The 20,854-nt window shown below is 35.1% G+C and overlaps 1 protein-coding gene across 1 annotated transcript in view; it reads right to left on the reverse strand.

Moving 5' to 3' along the window:
- Positions 1–13,142, reverse strand: part of LOC145293022 (chitotriosidase-1-like) — a 63,460-nt gene extending 50,318 nt beyond the window's left edge. Inside the window, exon 1 of the mRNA XM_080139308.1 lies at positions 13,052–13,142. The gene's annotated coding sequence lies outside the window, so the exon portion shown is untranslated. The remainder of the gene's footprint in view (positions 1–13,051) is intronic.
- Positions 13,143–20,854: the final 7,712 nt, after the last annotated feature.

Genomic DNA, 20,854 nt, shown 5'->3' on the forward strand with positions numbered 1-20,854 from the left:
GTGTTTTATAATTTCTTTAGTGTATGAATTTGAAAATGTTTACAAGAGATAGCTGTCTCTTGTTTGATATTTAAAATTTTGTTACGATCTTTAAATTTAGTTATCTCCAGCTTTTCATGGAGGCAAAGAAAACATGGTGTCTGTAATGAAAGGCATACATTAGCTCTTTTAATGATTTTCCATTCCAACCTAGGTGTTTTGTTCTCCTTAATCAATTTCCAGTAGTATATTGATGATGAAGTATTTTTCTCATATTTTTGATTCATCACAGAGCTTTTATGTCCATAGAATCTCTCCTTAAATGTCAATTGCGTACTACCTATATAAAACTTTTCTTCATTTGGGGTTTCCTCTGGAAATATTTTTGCTTGGTATACTACTTAAGGTGTTAAGCATTTATTATTTAAGGGACAAGTATTAGGTATTTGACAGTTACAGTTTTTAATAGCTTTAGAATCATACACATTAACTTTAGAATCATTTACACTAGTTCTTTCGCTGTTATTATTATGTTTTTTTTATAATCCTTTCCAGATTTTCACAACAGCTATAGCTTAATTTTAAGGTATTTCTATTAAAAATACCATGAAGTATATTTCCTGGGGGAAAGTGCTTTTCTACAAGTTGTAAAAACTTTTTACCAAGTTTCGTTTTTAGCGAGCTATTAAATGGAGGTGAGAACCAAATCACTTTTTTATTTTTATTTTTTGATCTGCTATTATTATTATTATTATTATTGCAACCACCATTATTATTATGCTTATATGTAATGGCCACGTTTTTATATCCGCTATTTTTTAGTGCTAAGTTATATATATTTTTATAATTATTAAATACGGCTTCATTTGACGAGTTATTATTAATTCTGCTTTCTACCGAAACTGGAATGTGTTTTATAATAGCAGGCGGGTGGTTAGATTGGGGATTAATGTAGATGGGATTGGTATTTTCCTTCATATATGGTTTAAAAATATTATTTTGTAAATCGAAACTTACATCTAGAAAGTTGACTTGTTTTAAGTTACTGTTTATCTCAACTTTGAGACAAAAAATCTTCATTTTTTTTATGTATCATTTTTCTAATTTGGTCACATTTTATATTAGTAGCATTTTTTACAAACATTAGTCCATCGTCTCTGTATAATCCTATGTTCCCTACTTCAATATAATTATTTTTTGTTAAGGTATACAATAAGTAGAGACCTACAAGATCCGTTAGTTCAGCTGAGTCCAGCGAGCCCATCGAGACGCCGAAATAATTGTTTCTCGCATTTTTTGTCCATTGTTCAGCATTATTAACTAAAACCGTAGTTCGGCACTGAGTTATAATTTCAATATCCTCATCAGAGATATTTGTATGGCTCTTTGCAAATTCCATGGCCTTTACAAATAGATTTTTTGTGATTGATTGATAGTAGTCACAAATATCAAATTGAATGAAGGCACATTTTTCCTTATTTTCAATATTAACAAACCATTTGAGCAGCAAGATGTCTGTTCACATTACACTTGAACTTTTGCATGTCAGTACAATTGGAACAGCAGGAACCTGGAAGCGAGTGCCAAAATTTAGCAGTTCTGGGGAAGAAACTATTAGAGTTTCTAGTGTTTCTGCCATTTCCCTTGATACGATGGGCGTGCAATAAGTAATGCCCCTGACCCACTTCCAGTTGTCTGATCTAGCTGAAATTTTGCATGTGCAATGATTTATATCTCTACGGGTTATATGGCAAATTACAGCTCTGAACTAATTATGGTTTCTGTTTTACAGGTGTTTGAACTAAGTCAGGTGTGAAATGGAGCCTGTTGAATGTCGAGCAGTGATCCGTTATTTGTATTTGAAAGGACGCACACCACAGGAGACTTTTGATGAAATGAAAGAAACTTATGATGACAATACCCAATCATATGACCTTGTAAAATGCTGGCATCGTGAATTCAAACATGGCCGGAAGTCTGTGGAAACAGCTCCCAGACCTGGCCCCTCCCCCCTTCTGCCATTGATGAGGCATCTGTTTGTCAAGTTGAGGCTGCCCCATTTTGGAAGATCAGTGCATTACTATTCGGCAAATAGCTAAAGATGTCAAGATTAGTACAGGGTCTGTGGAAACTATCATTCATGACCATTTGCATATGCATAAGGTGTCTGCCAGATGGATCCCAGGTTGCTCACACCATTCCAGAAGCGAGAACGCGTCGAGTGCTCGAGGATGAATTTGGAAATGTGTCAAGAAGATGAGTCAAAGTTTTTCAAAAGACTGACTACACAGGATGAAACCTGGGTCCATCACTATGATCCAGAGACCAAAGCCCAGTCAATGCAGTGGAAGCACTTGGACTCACCACTTCCAAAGAAGGCAAGGGTGCAGCCCTCCGCTGGCAAGGTCATGCTCACAGTCTTCTGGAACCAGGATGGAGTAGTGATGACAGATTTCCTGGCAAAGAGTACCACAATTACAGGAGCCTATTATGCTTCACTTTTGAGGAAATTAAGGGAAGCTATCAAAATCAAGAGGCGGGGCAGGATCAGCAAAGATACCTTCCTCCTGCAGGACAACGCTCCAGTCCACAACTCGCATGTCGCCAGATCAGAAGCACAGGCGTGTGGTTATGAAATCATCCCCATCCTCCCTACTCTTCTGATCTTGCACCCTCTAACTTTCACCTCTTCCCAGCCATGAAGTTGTTTTTGAAAGGAAAGCATTTCCCAGATGATGCAGCCTTGATTTCTGAAGTCACGTCGTGGTTGAAGGACCAACCTGGGGTGTTCTACAAAAGCGGTCTCCAGAGTTGCATCAAACGATGGGAGAAATGCATAACTCTGGGTGGTTCCTATGTAGAGAAAGACTAATAACTGTGCCAAGTTTTGTTGTTCTACTGCTATGGGAAGTGGGTCAGGGGCATTACTTATTGCACGCCCCTCATATGTGTTCATTCGTTTTCCCCTTGTGCATGTTATAGAGCATGGTGTCATCAGCAAATATACCCATCTTAGAAACAATTTTATCAAGGAAGAGAAAAGCCTCTTGTGCCAATCAAGTTCAATGTCGAGTGTTAAGAAGACTTCCGACCATTTTTAATTTCTTTCTCTGCTTTCTTAAGTTTTAAATGGGCAGAATCCATTTATATTTAACCAGAAAAAAGTAAAATCTCCAATATTGTGCATCCTAGCCTCTGACCACATCCTAAGAGATCATCATATTCAGTATAATGACCCATTTTATATGCTGGCATATGCTGGACAGCTCCAAGAAATTAACTTCCAAACTAACCTATCTCTGCTCAGGTCTTCATTTATCCTTCTTTCTCTCAAGTTAATTTTCATCATTTCCTCCCATGTGTTCCTAATATTTTCATGTGAACTGGACCTGCTACCTTAACTGTTCTACATCTATTGACCCAAGAATTCTCACCCATTTTTTTTTCAATGTGGCCATATCATGAAACTGTCCTGTTTTGCACACATCTCCCTATACTGTCCAGAGTTTATCTTCCTCTGAGGTCTACAGATCTAAGTCTGTCTTTAAAGCTCACATTACATAATTATTGTATCATTCTTGCTGTAATAGGATAAAAAATGGGCACTTTAGTGATCGTCTCATAAGCAGTAAGTGTTATTCTGAATGGACTTCAATCTCACCAGACTTTAGTCATCTAAGATTTTTATTTCTGTGATTATCTCAAAGAAAACAATTCTTAAACTATTCTTGAACTGAAGAAGGCCATCATAATCCAAATCAGGGCAGAGCCAAGAGAGGAGTGTGCCAGAGTTATTGATAATTTTGCATGTTGTATGTGTGCTTATCATTGAATGGTAATAAAAATAAAGACTGTTGAGCATTCATGACTGAAACTTGGTGGACAAGTCAGGCATAAACCGAAATTTACTTGTACCAAATATGGTTGGATTGCAGAAAAGATTGTGAATTTTATTAAAGATTCCAGAAGTGGCATGTTTGGGCAGGTGGGGAGGGGTCATGTATTTTCAAGTTTTCAGTTGATGACAAACCAGTGTATTGCATTACAGGCCATTTCATAAGAAATATTTATTTTTCAGAGATTTTTAAAGGGAATTAAAGTTAACCATATTTGAAAAGACAGAATAATATTTAGTGCTTGTTTAGAATAACACTTATTTCCAAAACAAAAATACAGAAAAATCTTTATGATGTACATATTCGTCTCAGAATGAAACTGTTATATTCCAAAAGTCATATTTTATTTTTTTACTAAGAAAATCAAAATCTACAACTCAGTGAGTCATAGTGTTTTCATCAGCCATGATGAAATAAAGAAGGGGGAGACAACTCAAAATTTGAATTATCGAGACTGAAATCAGCCTTTTTCCTAATACATTTAGTATTCAATCAATCAACAAGAGTTTTATCACTCAATGAGGAATCCCTCCTTGGACTTTAGCCATCTAACTCTGTCCCAAGCTATCTGCTGACATGTGGGACCCATGTATTGTATCAGATCGTCCCTCCATCTCGTTCTTGGCCTATCCTTTGGCCTCTTATGTTCACGAGGTGCCCATTCCATTGTCCTGATGGACCATCTGTTGTCATGTTGTCTGGCTACATGCCCTGCCCATCTGTGTTTGGATGTTTTGATGGCAGTATTGATGTCAATAACTCTTGTTTGTTGGCGGATCCAGATGTTTGTCTTTCTGTCTTTTAGCGTGATGCCTAACATTATCCTCTCCATCTTCCTTTGTGCTACTGCCAAGATTTCACTTTGACGAGTTGTCAGGGTCCATATTTCACTATCGTAGATCATTACAGGTAGTACATATTCACTGAAGATCTGCCCTTTGCTTGACATATTTTGCTTTTTGGCTTCTCATGATATTCTGACCATCCCAATACTATCCTTCTCTTTATCTCAGGGAAGAGATCTCCATCTTTTGTAATTTTCTTAGTTAAAAAACAAACTACTTAAACAATTTATATAATTTTTGGAATATGACATTTTCATTCCATAATGAGTACGTACATCATAAAGATTTTTCTGTATCTTTTCTTTTACATGTAATTTTAAATAAGCACCTAATAGCCAAAACTATACATGGTGCCAAGAAGATGTGCTGAAAGCTAAATAAATGAAAATCCAAATTTTGGTTGTGGAAACTAGTAAGTATTAAACAAAGAATTAATTAAAAGCTAAAAGATATGATCCACGTAAGTATTTTTATTTTTACTTAGCTTTTAACACATCTTATCCTCACCTATGAGTTGTAATCTCATTTTCTGTATTCTCAAATATAGTTGACCGAATTTCCTTCAAAAATCTTAAACAAAATCAAATATTTGTCAATAACCCCCCCCCCCCCCAGTTGTACTTCCGAAGTGTCCTGGTATATAGAACGCCACGTGAAAAACAAATTTTATTAAAATTCTTGAAAATGTCTGTAAAATAGTTGAAAGGATTTTAGGTCTTTTGTTTTTTCATCTATTTGATGCATTTTTTTTTTTTTCAATGTAGTCATACCATCAAAGTCATACCATCAAAGTCATACCATCAAAGTGTCCTATTTTTCACACATCTCCCTATACTGTTTTTTTTTCTTTTCTTTTTTTGTTTATTCAATTTTCACCCCAAATAAGGCATAGCGCCACTTTGAAGTAGGGGGCTACTATCGAGGACATAAGTTGCAGGGATATAATAAAGGGAGATCAGAAACAAGATGTCTGTTCACGTTACACCTGAATTTCTGCATGTCAGCACAGTTAGGAAAGCAGTCCTGGGAAAGAAACTATTGGAGTAGAAGGCTTTCCTACACCTAGGGATCTCTACTGTGTAGGGGTGGAATTTAGCTGCTTGTATCTTCCTCTGAGGTCAACAGATCTGTCTGTTTTTAAAGCTCACATTACACGTCTATTGTATCATTCTTGCTGTAATAGGATAACGATGACTGAATGAAAATCCATATTTTTGTTGTGGAAACCCCACTAGCGTCTCTCTTTTGGACAAGGTACAAAAAATAATTTCTAACCTCATTGGTCCCGCACCTTCTACCAAGCTCCAGGCCCTGGTGCATCACCACAGAATGTGCTTTGATGAACTTACTGCACATAAAACCCTTTGACGAAAATACCATGATCCACCCAACTAGTTGCTAACTCGCACCCCTTCACTTTAGAGGTCCCTCAACGCTGGAAGGTTTTCTACTGTGATAGCTTATTTCTGTGAACTGCTTACTTTTGGAATTTCTTTCCTGTCTCCCCAACTATATCAACATATAAAAATTTAAATGTAATGTGAACAAATATTTTGCTGCCCAACTCCCCCATTCAGATTAATTCCCTATAAATTGGGCTTCTACAACAGTAGCTTCTAACATTTGAGTGGCAATACGACTTGTTTGGCAGGAATAAAAGTTTGATTTTTTTAAAGAAGAAAGAGAGTTAGTTACTGAGGTAAAAAAAAATTAATAAATAAAAAATAATTACTGAAATGACTTTGACTTAAGGAAAATTCAAATTGTCTTGACGACCAGAAACATTTATTTATAAACTCTCTTTGTCTCTCAAGCTGTTGTTATGTACACATCCAATATAGTCTCTCGCTCCTGGACAGGGTTCAAAAGAGAGTCGCAAACCTGATAGGTCCTAAACTATTATCGAAGCTTCAACCTCTGTCCCATCGATGAAATGTTGCATCCCTCTGCCTATTCTACAAGTATTTTAATGGTAAATGCTCCGACGAACTACTGGCCCTTGTACCCCTTTGACGTAAATACACCCAACAAGCAGCAAAATCCCACCCCATACACAGTAGAAATCCCTAGATGTAAGAAAGCCTTCTACTCCAATAGTTTCTTTCCCAGAACTGCTAGACTGTGGAACTCCCATCCGGGTTCCTGCTTTCCCAACTGTACTGATATGCAGAAGTTCAAGTGTAATGTGAACAGACATCTTGCTGCTCAACTCCCTACATAGTATCCCTGCAAATTATGTCCCCAATAGTAGCCCCCTACATCAGAATGGCACTGTACCTTGTTTGGGTTGAAAATGGAATTAAAAAAAAAATCAATATGTAAACACATGCTGAATATGTTTCTTTATTATTTACTAGCAGGCAGCCCGGCATTGCCTGGTCATAAAATATGCTTAAATATATTTTGATTAATGCAGATTTCGTATTTATTGAACCCAATATATAGTAATTATTTAAAAAGTTAAAAAAAAAAAAAAAAATGAAACGTGTGCCACCACAGAGAATCGAAACCAAAATGTTTAGCTTATGATTTGCTTTTTCCTTTGACGTTAATGGCTGAGCTATGAATACATGTGTACAGCAAGGCTAAAAATTAAAACATGAACCAATAGCTATAACGTTATGCATGTATATTCGTTATGCCGTCGTTCGACCTTCATCTGGCAAATTCCATTTTTTTTTTTAATTTTCACACTTTTGCGCCTTTTTTCCTTGACTAAAGCCCAAATATAAAGTTCACATGAGTTCGAATACCCTATATATTATGTTTCATGTCTGTAAACCAAAAACTGACAGGAGTTTGGTAGGCAAAATTGTTTAAATGAATATATATATGCATACATAAATATATAAAGAGGTTTGTGTTCACTATAACCTTTTTACACAAATATTATGCAAGTATAAATCATGTAGAATATCTGCATGAATATAATTACACGTTAACTAAAGATGATCATCCCATAAGAAAACCGAAAAAATCAAGAGGGTATTAATTAAAATGAATGTTTAAAAGAATATGAAAATTAGCTAGATCTTTAGCAGATGAATGCAATTCCACAATCCATATATAACAACGTTGTATTTTCTTTTTAAATAAATAGAAAAAAAGGTTATTAATATGAATATCAATACACACACAAAAACAAAAATTTTATAGGAGTGTAGATATTCACTTCAAACAAGGCATATTGTCACATACACATAGAAGCCGGATTTATAAAGGGCAATCTGGTTGAGCAAGATTTTTGTTCACATTACATTTAAATTTCTGTAAGTTGGTACAGTCGAGGAAACAAAGAGTAGGGAGGGAATTCCAAAGGCAAACAGTTTGAGGAAAGAAGCTAATAGGTTAGAAAATCTTTTGGCATCTCAAAATCTATATATAGAAAGAGTGAGATTTTTCTGCAAGGCGGATGGGGTGGGGGTATTTATGTTAATGCAGGGGGTACAAGTGCAGCAAGTTCATTGGAGCACATTCAAGGGAAGTTCTTATAAAGCACAAGGATATATAAAGTAAAGTGGTGCTGGTGTGATTGCAAAAGTCCAGGAAATTTCTGCTATTATTCACCAACAAAGTTTTACCACTGTAGATCAAGTGAAGAATCTATGATGTATGTGTATGTAGTGTGACCATGGATGGAAGTGAAACATGGCCAATGAGAGTTGAGGACATGTGTTGCATGGAGAAAAATATGAGAATGATATGATGTATTTGTAATGTGAGTCTTAAAAACAGGCTTAGATCCGATGACCTCAGAGGAAGATTAAATCTGAACAATATAGGGAGATGTGTGCAGAAACAGAGCAGGAGATTTTGTTGGTATGGCCACGCTGAAAGAATGCACACTCTAACAATCAAAAAATGCCTGAGCAGTCTCATTGGCATTCCCAAGTAAGGTGCTTCAGGTGATTAGCAATAAACTAACCAAGAGAAGATAAGGCCTGGAAGAGCGAACCTCCTAGAACTGTACAGGATCTTATTTCATCCCAAAAGATGTCAGGTCATCATTTACTTAACGAACTAAGCTGTTGAGCTGATTGTCTAGGACGTATCCCCAACTTTGTATGAACAAAACTTACTCAGGTTGTATGAAGTAAGTGGGTTGAGTAGGTTCAGAAAACTATTGGCATCACTAACTAGCAGTGTTATCCCTGTTGATCAAAGGAAAAGTCTATTACACATGCAATTTTAAGATGTATGGAAGTGAAACCTGGCCAGTAAGGGTTGACGACATGCATTGAATGAAAAAAAATGGGTTTGTATTGCTGTACACATAGATTCAAAAAAAGTTGTCAAAAAACAAATATATAACAAATAAATGTTATCAAAGGCAAGATAAGTTACTTTTCTACCAAACTGGATATATTTTTCGTGTTTTTATTTAATGTAACATATTTATTCAGCTCGAAAAACATACAGTGTTTACCGATGTATTGGAACATTCAAGATGGCGTCTGATTCTCTCTTTAACACGGTAAGTTTGGGAAAAGGTATTATAAATAAAAGAAAAACGGATAAAATACTGTTAAAAACTCGCTCAATATATGTTACCGTGACATAGGTTGACATATATTCGGCGAGGTTTTAATAGTATTTTGTATATTTTTATTTATAACACCTTTTCTCAAACTTACCGTGTTAAAGAGGGTGTGAGACGCCATCTTGAATTTTCGAATACATCGGTAAACACTGTATGTTTTTCGAGCTGAATAAATATGTTACATTGAATAAAAACACAAAAAATATATACAGTTTGGCAGAAAAGTAACTTATCTTGCCTTTGATAACATTTATTTGTTATATATTTGTTTTTTGACAACTTTTTCGAATCTATGTGTACAGTAATACAAACCCCCAAAAAATGATATTAGAATGATATGATGCATGTATAATACGAGTTTTAAAGATGTATACACAACAGGAGACTTCAATGGTATGGTCACGTTCAAAGAATGAACAGTGCTCGGCGAAGTCGATATAGAACAGTTGAGGCAGCAGGGTAAATTGGTCTAGGAAAACCAAGGAAAACATTGGGAGGAAGAGATAAGGATGGATTTGAGAAAAAGATGGATAAATAAAGACATGGGCAGAGAGAGGGTACTTTGAAAGTCAATTTATAAAAACCATCGAACTTATGTCGGCATTTAAAATGAATTTTAAGTGGCTGATGATGCTGCTAATGATGTTGTTGAAAGAAATTGTCACACTCGATTTTACCGGAAATTCGGGCGAAACAATACATAGTATAAAAATTTAATTACAGTATATAAATTTAACGGAAGATTAAACCCATTCTGATCCATTCTAACTTTTTAAAGCAGTTAACTAATTTTTTTTACCTCTAATCCTAAGTTTTACGAAATCCCCTTAAGATGTAGAATTCTCCATAACAAAACGCACCGTCACTGAATATTAAAAAAAAATGTAGTTAACTGCCCTAAAACGCTAGAATGATACGGAAATAATTATTTTTCTTTAAATTAATATACGATTCTGAGGCGCCATTATAAATTCTCAAATATTTTTCTTCTTTACGCGAAATTGTTCAGGGTGTTCCCACGTGATCGCCTAAAAACGTAGAATCTCTTCAGGAGGAGGTGGGGTCCGCGAGTGTTAATCTACAATAATACCGTTCATTCTGTACCCAAAGACTACGCCAACCCACAAGTACATAATTCATTCGATTCTCAGACCACTTCCATACCGCTTTGGATTATTCCAATTCCGATTTTTTTAGTGCATATTTGATTAAAATTTCCGGGATTACTATTTAATTTTTTAATTTTATTTTAAGACTATTTAAAAAGGAGATGGGAATATTCCTAAAATAACCTTAAACGAAGAAGAAACTGATGTTAATTCTTGGGAATCCGGTTTCCAACAATACGACTAGAGTGCGGACTGCGGGTGTGTGTGCCTGTGGGGGTGGGGTAATCTTTTAAAATCAGAAACCTTTTAGGAAAATAAAAAAAAACTGTTTTCAAGAATTGCGTACAATCAGCAAAACATTGGAAACTGTCAGCGATTTCTTTAAGTTTATTTATATCGAATTACTTAAGGGTTAAATCTTATTTTAGTCATGTAAATTATTTAAAGTAAAAATAGATTTTGGAATTTATTCCCCGACATCTTTTTTTTTTTTCTTTTTACTTATAACAGTTTTTTTTTTTTTTCGTAAAAAACAAAAAAAAACATTTAAAAAAAACTTGTGCATGTGAAACGCAACGGAAACGCCGATATAAAAATTCGCTCGGGAAAAAGTAATTTCCACTTATAAAAAAAAAAATCGAGAACGAAACTAAAGACAATAATTCATGTTCATAATATTCTAGGACTGATTTTTTTTTTTTGGGGGGGGGGTTGTTTCGTGTATTTTATAGACTTATGTCACGAAGCAAAGTATACCCCCTTCCTTCCGATTACAAAAGTATTTAGTTATCTTTACGTTCAGAATCCTCATGTTGACAAAGGCTTTGTCGGCTGGACGGGACGGGATTTTTTTACGGCCTTTCAAAGAAAAAAGCCCCCCCCCCCCAAGTGTTTTTTCCAATAGTAAAAGTTTTTCATGTATTTACTTTTTATGATGTTCGATTTGTTTTTTTTTTGTTTTTTTTTTTATAATGTAACACCTTGTTTCATATATATATATATATATATATATATATATATATATATATATATATATATTCTTATTATAAAAGTTAAAGTAAATACTATTTCAGGCTTGTTGAGAGAGAGAGGCGACAGATCGATTTAAAATATATCCAAAAATTACGAAAATTGAATTCACGCGCGTGCGCGCGAAAACAAACATGGCAACCAGTGAAAATAATACGGAATACATTGAATAATAAAGGTTTTTACTCGTCGGCAACAATTTTAAATGTGATTTTCCTTCAAAACCGACCCGATTAATTATAAAAAACAACTTTTTAAAGGTAAGTCCTTCGTACTCTAGCGCATATTTAATTATTAATTATTGCCCCTTGGCATTATGATAAATACTTTGGTATTTTTCTTACATTAGGTCTACCTCCACAATTTTCTTTATGACGACTTTTAAAGGTTTTCGACTATGCTGAATAAGAAAATCTCATTTAAATTTTGCAGTTTTTTAAATATAAATGTTACGCTCATTTTTGTAATATAACATAAAGAGCTGTATTATGCAGTATGCACTGTTGTAATAATTCACTGGCGGCAATGTTTGTACGCACGCGTGATAAACAAATCTTCTCTGCGACCGACACTGCATTTGCTGTACATTTATTTTTTCACCCCCCCCTCCTTTTGTGCAGTTGGCTCTTGTTAAAAATTCGGTGCTTAAGCATCTATGTTAACGCGCTATTAAAAACGGTTTTCGGAATAAACATCCCCAACCTCCCCATATTAAGAACGGCTTTCGGATCCCCCTCCCCAACCCTTCGTGTTAAAAATTGCGGAGATGAACCTAATATGTAAAAAATTTACCGTTTTATTAATAAAATTAAGAGAGATTGACTAATTTTTAACAGTCTCGTTATTCACCTTCCTGTTTTCTTTCTGTTTTACCACTCGGACTTAGGGTTAATAGTCGGATTAAGGGATAACATGTGTCTTTAGTCTTTGTGATTTCTTTAATTTCTTTATTTTGTTGTTGTTGTTGTTGTTATTATTATTATCACTACTAAAGTTTGACCAGGAACAATAAACTATACAATAAATTGTGACCGTCAAATTTTTCCTTTAAAATCATAAAATCAAGAAAATGAAATATCCTTTTCCGTTTTTAATATGTTCTAAAATTAGGAGGAAAATAAACAAAAGTAAAATAAAAAAACGCGATTGTTTATTTTATTTTATTTTTTGCGCGCAATTCAGTTTTTTTTTGGTTGTTGTTTTACGCTAAAATCAAAACAAACACATTATGAATGAAGCGAAAAAACTAGAATGCCTTAATAAGATGAATTACGGGACATTTCTTGTAAATTAGTAATAATAAAAAAAAATTAACTGATAAAAAAAGGGATGAAATATCTTATTTTTTAGCTGAGACAAGAAAAAAATATTTTTAAAATGTCGACAAAAAAAAAAAAAAACGGAAAAAATAAAACCGAGCGAAAAAGAAACGAATTTTGCCGTTTCAACCTTCTAGTGTCTTACTTCGACAATAATAAAAAAAAAAAAACGCGAATGATAAAAACGCGTCGAAAACAGAAAAAAAATTGGTGAGTTTTTTGTATGTTTCTTCGTCAATTACAAAGGAAGAAAAACATTTCATTCAAGTGGGATTTGGATTTTCAATAATTATTTAACCCGAAATTCCATTAAAACAAAAGAGAAGACACTTACTTGTTGCTAGGCCCGTTTTTACTACAATTCAATGGCTTCTTCTCTTTCTTTGTTTTCGTACAACTAACTCTCTCTCTCTCTCTCTCTCTCTCTCTCTCGCTCGCTCGCTCGCTCGCTCGCGCTCTCTCCTCCAACTTGTGGACATTTTGGTGAGAAAAAGATATTTTTTATGTTTATGTAAAACCAGCAGGGCTACTTGACGTTAACGGGGAAGGAATAATAAAATTCAATAGAATTTCTTTTGTTTTTAAGTGCGTGTAACGTAACAATAACATATTTATTTATTTATAACCTTATCTCGTTACTGGTTCAATAAAATCGAAACGAAAACAAAAGAAAGCAAGAAAGAAAAAACAACAACAACAACAAAAAAGAATTTTTTGTTTTTTACTAAAAAGGGTGATCACCAATTATCAAGGTCAAATGCCACTCGAGGATAAGGGTTAATGAGATGTAGTGATTGTCATGACCAAGTTCGAATACTTGTGAGGGAGGGACATTGGCTTTGGAGACGTCAAAGTTGTAATCAGCAGGGGAACAGTCACGGAGCAATGTGTTCTGCAGACGGGTAACCTTCATAAAAAAATTCTGTTTGTAGAAATTTAGCTTGGCAAAAATTCCCCATAATTTTTGGCGACAACGAATATTTTTCACGAATAAGTAAGTATAACCATAAGTTTTCCTGTTAATTTATTTTGAACTGCCATAATTCACTTCAGTGTCAATATCAATACGAATCGAAAGTTTTTCTTTGTTGTAGTAAAAAAAAAAAAAATGGCTCTGGCTGTGATTGTCTTACAAGAAGTAATCAGGGACTGGAGCTCAGTCGATCACCTTTCATGAAAAATAACGACAGAATAAAGAAAGATTAGTAACGTCTTTCCTGTAAGAAAACAAGGCCGCAAGACTAGGAGAGATCATATCGCCTACAAGGTTTCAAATTAATTCTGAATTCTATCATATTGTGTTCTGATACCACACTTCATCTTTTCTGTCCTTAGTTGCACCTCCACCACGAGTACATCGACTAGACACATCATTGTCAGAGGAGGATGAAAAATACACCCACTGGGTGAATGAGATAAAAAAAAGAAAAAAAAAAAGAAAACAAAGATAAAACAGGCAAAAGAGGCTAAATGGCTTATGCTTCTGAATAAAAAAGTTGTTTTCCAGATTGACACAGAAATGTTTGCTAAGAAGATGAAACCCTATAAAAGGGTCTTATCAATGTGGAGCAAATCTCTGATGAAACCACTTAGTGTATACTGAAGAAAAATAAAATCCCAAAACACAACAAACCTACTCAGTAGAATTTGTAATATTCAAAGATGAAGATGGCTGCCAACCACTGCTTGGCCTGCAGGCGAGCATATAAATGGGCTTTGTAGAGATAAAATAGAAGAACTTCCACCGTGTCGCAGCAGTCAATATAGAGAAAAACTATAAGGTGTTTGATGATCAACTCTGCAAACTGGTGTTGCCAGCTGAAGCCAGATGCAATACCAGTTATAATGCCCAATCGGAGAATACCTATAGCTATGTGTTTTGGACTAAAAAGGAGTTAAGTCAACTAACCAAATTAGGAGTAATGAAACCAGTGGAAAATCTCACTCTGTGGCTTAGCCACATCGCAAGAAAGAAAAATGGGACAATAAGAATATACTTGGATCTTCACGAGTTCAACAAATCACTCATGTGAAAGCACTACACCATACCAATTCTTGAGAATGTCCTTCATGACATGAGAAATGCAAAAATATTCACAAAAGTTGACCTCTCATCCGGATATTGACATGCTGAGCTCGATGATGCATCCAGCGACCTGACCACCTTTCAGATATTCCTTTGGCCGATACTGTTGGCGCTGGTTACCATTTGGCCTGAACTCCTCAGCAGAAATATTCCAAATAAAGCTGAATGAACAATTTCAAGACATTCAGAGAATTGTCATTATTGTAGATGATCTGGTCATTTATAGGAAAAACCAAGAAGAACATGAGAGGCGGCTCCACAAACTACTCCAGAAATGCCAAACAATAGGAGTAAAACTTAACTCAGAAAAACTAGAGACCGGACTAAATGCAATCACTTTCATGCATATCACATCACTAAAGATGGCATTGGAGTCGACCCAGAAAAAGTGAGGGCTATCACTGATATGCCAGTACCAGGAAACATTGGAGTTCTCTGCAGATTCCTAGGCATACATACATGTCTGCGAAAAGCGAGAGACCTCATATTTTGGTCAGGAATGTCTAAAGAGATTAGACAATACATTGAAGCCTGTAGCACCTGCACAATCTATGCAGATCACCAGCCAGCAGAAGCACAAATCATAGCACCAGTGCCAGAAAGACCTTAGCAGCAGATCTCCTATCATGGGGAGGGAACAGTGGACAGACACAGCAATTTCTTTGAAATTGACAAACTGGATACACTCACATCAGAAGCTATGACTGAATGCATGAAAGCGCATTTCATACGTCATGGAATTCCAGAGGTACTGACATCTGACAATGGTCCTCAATTTTCATCATACACGTTCAGAAAATTTGCAAGGAAATGGCTGTTCAAACACAAAACAATATCACCAGGCAACAGCTAAGCAAATGGTGCTGCCAAAGTAGCAGTAAAAATCACCAAACACTTCTTCCGCAAGTGCAAAGCATCAGAAGATCCATTCTTAGGGCTGTTGAACCTATGCAATGTGCCAACCGAAGGACAAGCACCAACTGAGACACTTTGATAGAGGGACAAGGTCAACAGTGCCAGCTGTTGAATTAAGCCCCTCTACCCACATTCAACTGATGAAGCATGGAGAAAACAGAAGAGACTTAGACACTATGAGACGGGGAAAGAGCTGAAAGGCCTTAAATCCAGTGACAATCTTCAAGTCCAGCCATCTAATCTTTACATAAGAGAGTGGAGGGAAGCAACAGTCTGAAAACGAAGGACTGGTAGGTGAAGCTATAGACGGAGAACTATACTGCCAAAACAGGCAATTTCTGCGCAAAACAGCTGAGTCAAAACACTCCTTCCCGGGATACCATCAGATTACATGTACAGCTGATGTTCATCCTCAGTCCCAAATACATACAGCCTAAGAAACCATACAAGAGAAAGGATTGCACAGGAAAATGAGTCGGCTGAAGAAAGCATTTATGAAAGGAATGACAGTGAACAGCTGATTACACATTCAGGACACATTATTTGAAAACCTGCACGTTACAATGAATGAACAATCCACCCTCCCCCATGTTGCCATTCAAACCCCTGTCCCTACCCTTTCCACCTAAGAAGAAAACAAAATGAACAAACATTCTCTTTCTCTGATGGGGGGGGGGGAGATGTTACATATAACCAAACCCTCACCACTGCCCATTCTACATAGCTCTCCTATAAAAAGAGGAGGACTTCTCATTGTAAGATGGCCGCTCAATAAAGCTACGATTACGCTTAGTTCTGTGTCATCTTCATTCTAGTACTAACCCATGAACGTAACAGTGAGGAAGGAAATCCTTCGAAACTGATGCTTTTTATTATTTTTATTTGAAAACACTGGTTCTCGCCAGATGATCGAAGTAATGATGACCATGGCCAGTACCAAATTAGTGACGATTTGGGAAGGTTAGGTGCTGTATGTACCACACAGAGTCGTATAAATTTGTAGAGTGGTATCTGGGGGTGCATTTAACTCACGAGGAGAGATACAACCAGAATCAAAATGGAAAGCCATAGGAAACAACCATTTTTACTTGTCTTCCCGAGATTACCATGGCTTTGCAATTTGGAGTTTATTTTTAATTTTTAAATTTTAATCAGTTTATATGCGTGTCATGTTGATACAGTGGTAATGTTACCAGCTTTGAATGCTACAGTTTTGGTTTCGATTCTAGCTGATGGCACTTAAATACTTTTTCTTTTTACTTTCGAAATCACAACTCAATAATAATGTATACGAAATCTGGACAACTTAAAATATCATATTTAAGCATATTTTACACCCGGGCCAAACCGCCCCCCCCCCGTCTGTTGGAAGTGTGTGTTAGTTTGTGTGTCTGTGTGTCTGTGTGTGTTTTTCTATCTGCCAAAACCTTTTGACAGACACATTGGACCATGACAAAATTGGTATTGTTAGAAAGATCAATCTCTCGGATGAAAAATATCTAAAAATTGGCCCAAAAGATTAATTCTGTGCTGGTCAACTGGCCTGTTTTTTGCAAGGAGGGGTCACTTTTTGCGTCGACATTTTTGCAAGTCATACACCTAGCAATCTGAATGTACACATAAAAAATATTATTTGAACCCGTCATGACGTCATAAGTCGTCGTGGCCATGACAGCTAGCGCATTAGCTTTTTTCACCTTCTTTTCCTCTTTCACGTTACAGGTTCAAGCCTGCCTACTGCGGCTAATTTTTTTCTTTTTTTATATGCACTCACACGGGTATTCGCTGTTATTTTTATTGAAACAAAAGTTTTTTTTCTTGGGGTTGCTCAATATCCTTAGTATACCTCTCTCTACCTTGGCAATGCCAGTACTCCCGCTAGTGAATATATATATATAATTATTTACTATAATAATTATTAAATACCTACAGACACTAGTGTTTAATCCTTTTGGAAATCATCAGTGCGGGGTGTCATGATTAACATCATTCGATAGATTCGAACCCGGCAACAGAAGCCATCTCTAGCTTCATTAGCAAGGACCTAATCCATTCGGCCACCGTTAACCTCAAGAAATACTGTTGAAATTTAGACATTTTTATTTTTAAATGCTTTTTAACGTCTGTCAGAGTGATCTAATCATTATATGATGATCTGCACATAAGAGCTAAATTGACTGACTTTATTTCAACTGAAAGTACTCAACGATAAGAAACGAGTTTCTTAAAGGAGGCTGACATAATTATTTACTATAATAATTATTAAATACCTACAGACACTAGTGTTTCATCTTTTCATCAATGTAGGGTGTTACCATCATATATATATATATATATATATATATATATATATATATATATATATATATATATAAACAGTATTCTACAAACATGTGTTTCATGGTTCTATTGCTTGTCAGCGTAGCTTGACTATTCTAGGATTCAAACCTCAGACCATATATACTGAGGTTCAAATCCTAGAACAGTCAAACTACACTAACGACTGGTAGAATCACAAAACACGTAAAAATAAAAAAGTAAAATAAATAATTAATATTTGTTTATGTCCAAAAAATATGGGCGTTCTTCTATGGAAAAATATTTTCCTAGATCTAATATTAATATAATGCAAGTGAATGTACATGAAACATTAATTATATATAATACTTCCAATTTAATTCAATTTATTCGGTGAAAAATAAAACAATCATGCTTCAAAAGCAAACATTGCACGTCATCCAAAAATCCATAATAGCCAGATTTGTGCATCCGACACGTTAATATAAAAGCTTCCTTAAAATGTTTTCCACTTTTGAAAAAAAAAACATCTTATGTATTTGGATTTCATTTCAGCAATGCAATAAAACTTTTCTTCAGATAAAACAGGTAAAACCAATTTTCCTAAGTTGGATCCGTCTAAGTGGTTTGAAAAAAGTGCAAATATATTGATTTCATCGAAATGCTTTGAACATCAATTTCTGAATGATAAAATGAACTAAAATTGAATAAACAGAAAAGCACACAGAATGCTTTCATCTCATATATAAGTTCTTGATGGGCCGTTCCATATAGGTTATTAAATTTGCCAAATTTTCATTACTAATGATTACTATATTGACCAATTTCTACTGTACACTCTTTAACCCTTATCCTTGAGTGGCCTCTGGGCCTTGATAATGTGGTGATGCTTTGTAAAAAAAAAAAAAAAAAATATATATATATATATAAAATTATCTTGCTGGATGTTTAACTTTTGTTTTTCTTTTTTGCTTTTAACAAGGGAGTCACCGTTTATCAAGGCCCAAAGGCCACTCAAGGATAAGGGTTAGTGGTGTAAGGTCACCAGTCGCTTAAAACCTACAAACCTTTGTTTTATTCTGATGTGGCGGTTTTTCTTGTTCATCAGTGCAGTAGGTTCTTAAGAACAAAAAATTGTCATTCACTTTAATTCTTTCCATAAACTGGTGCTACCAGATCAGATAGATATCTGATCTGAAGATATTGATATCTGATCTCCAGACAGATAGGTACCAGTCTGAAGATATTAGCATCCTGAGAAGAAATGCATCTAATATTGATGTTTTTTGTTATTCTACTTCCTTTTGCAGAACTTAATTTTGTTCTGCAAAACCAAAAGCAAAAACAACAACCCCGTCTTTTTATTCTTCCCCATTTCCCCATTCTCTTCCTCTCTCCTCCACTTCCTGACTGGTTTCCTAACTTAAAATGTACCAAACATTAGCTATAATACTTTTCCCTTTCCCATTGCAAAACTCATTCATGTTTTGCAGAGCAGGGAACAAAAACGATAAAATCCACTATAAAACAGCCAAACCAAACACTACAAACTAGCAATTGAAGATACAAGGAGCTTGGAGAATAAAAACCTTCTACAAAATAACTGGATGCAACATGAATACTGTTTCTAAAATAACTGGATATGGTATTAAATAACCTAAAAAGAGTTGATATGCTGTAAAAAAAAAAAAAAAAAAAAAAAAAAAAAAATCAATAAAAGTACTTTATCCAGCTCGGATTTTCTTTTTGGGTGGGCAGCCATCTTTAAAAGCAAGAAGTAAACTCTTGAATACTTTAGACATACTTAATTCCCTTGGTTAGCAAAATTAGTTATAAATTTATTTCAAACAGCCAAGAAATTTGTGCTAGGGTGCAGAGGTGGCAATGGAGAATTATAACCGACCATGGTTAAGACCAAAAATGTTTTAAAAATAATTGTCAAAAAACATTAAAGATAATATATTGCAAAAAAAAAAAAAATAAAATAAAAAAAAAAAAAAAAAAAAAACAAATGAAATAATAAAATTTTTTAAAAATGTGCATGACTCTTGAAAAAAAAAAAGAAGGAATTTAACTAATGTTCTTTTCAGGAGAGGCCAAGGCCAAATTTGGTGCTTAAATCTTATTGTGACATGAAAACAGATGGTATTCCCTTCATTAGTTGGTCACAAAAAAAAAAAAAGGGAGAGATGAATGCGGCACAATGATAAAGAGCCCTTTTTTAGGGAGCTCTAGAGCTCCCTACATTTAAAAGTCTTCTATCCATATTCCCTTGCCTTCAGGGGGAGGCAAGTAAAATTACACCAGTACTGTGTCATCTTGGGATATCAGGGTATGTCAGTGGACCAAGTTGTTTATGCAATCGCAGTTGACAGATGAAAATGTCAGATTGATGTGGTTGGTATCAGCCTCAGAACAATCTGTTGAAATTAAAACAATATATCAGTTTATTTCTTTTTTAATATGTACTCTCTCATGTTTCATCACCACCAGAGAAGATTTGTTATGCAGTTGAAGCTGAGACACCATTCAAGACAGTTGCAAAAAGTTGAAATCGTTTACCTGAAGGCAATAAAGGTGTATGCCTCGACTTTTGAGTTCTTAAAAACACTCCTGCCTTAATGTTAAAATAAAAGAATTTCATTTTTATATAAAAAAAAAAGAAGTGCTATTTGCTTATTTCATACACTGTTTAATTCTAGCACCAAAGATTCTCATGCAAATCATTAATTCTCAGGAGAGAATTAATGATGCATAATGATGCCAAGAACTCAACACAAGACCCACCAGCAGATGTCGTACTAACTCCTTAGCCTATCATCTATGTCCTATCTTTTT

Source organism: Euprymna scolopes, chromosome 14 (genome assembly GCF_053919585.1).
Source record: "Euprymna scolopes isolate OS-2025 chromosome 14, ASM5391958v1, whole genome shotgun sequence".
NCBI lineage: Eukaryota > Metazoa > Mollusca > Cephalopoda > Sepiida > Sepiolidae > Euprymna > Euprymna scolopes.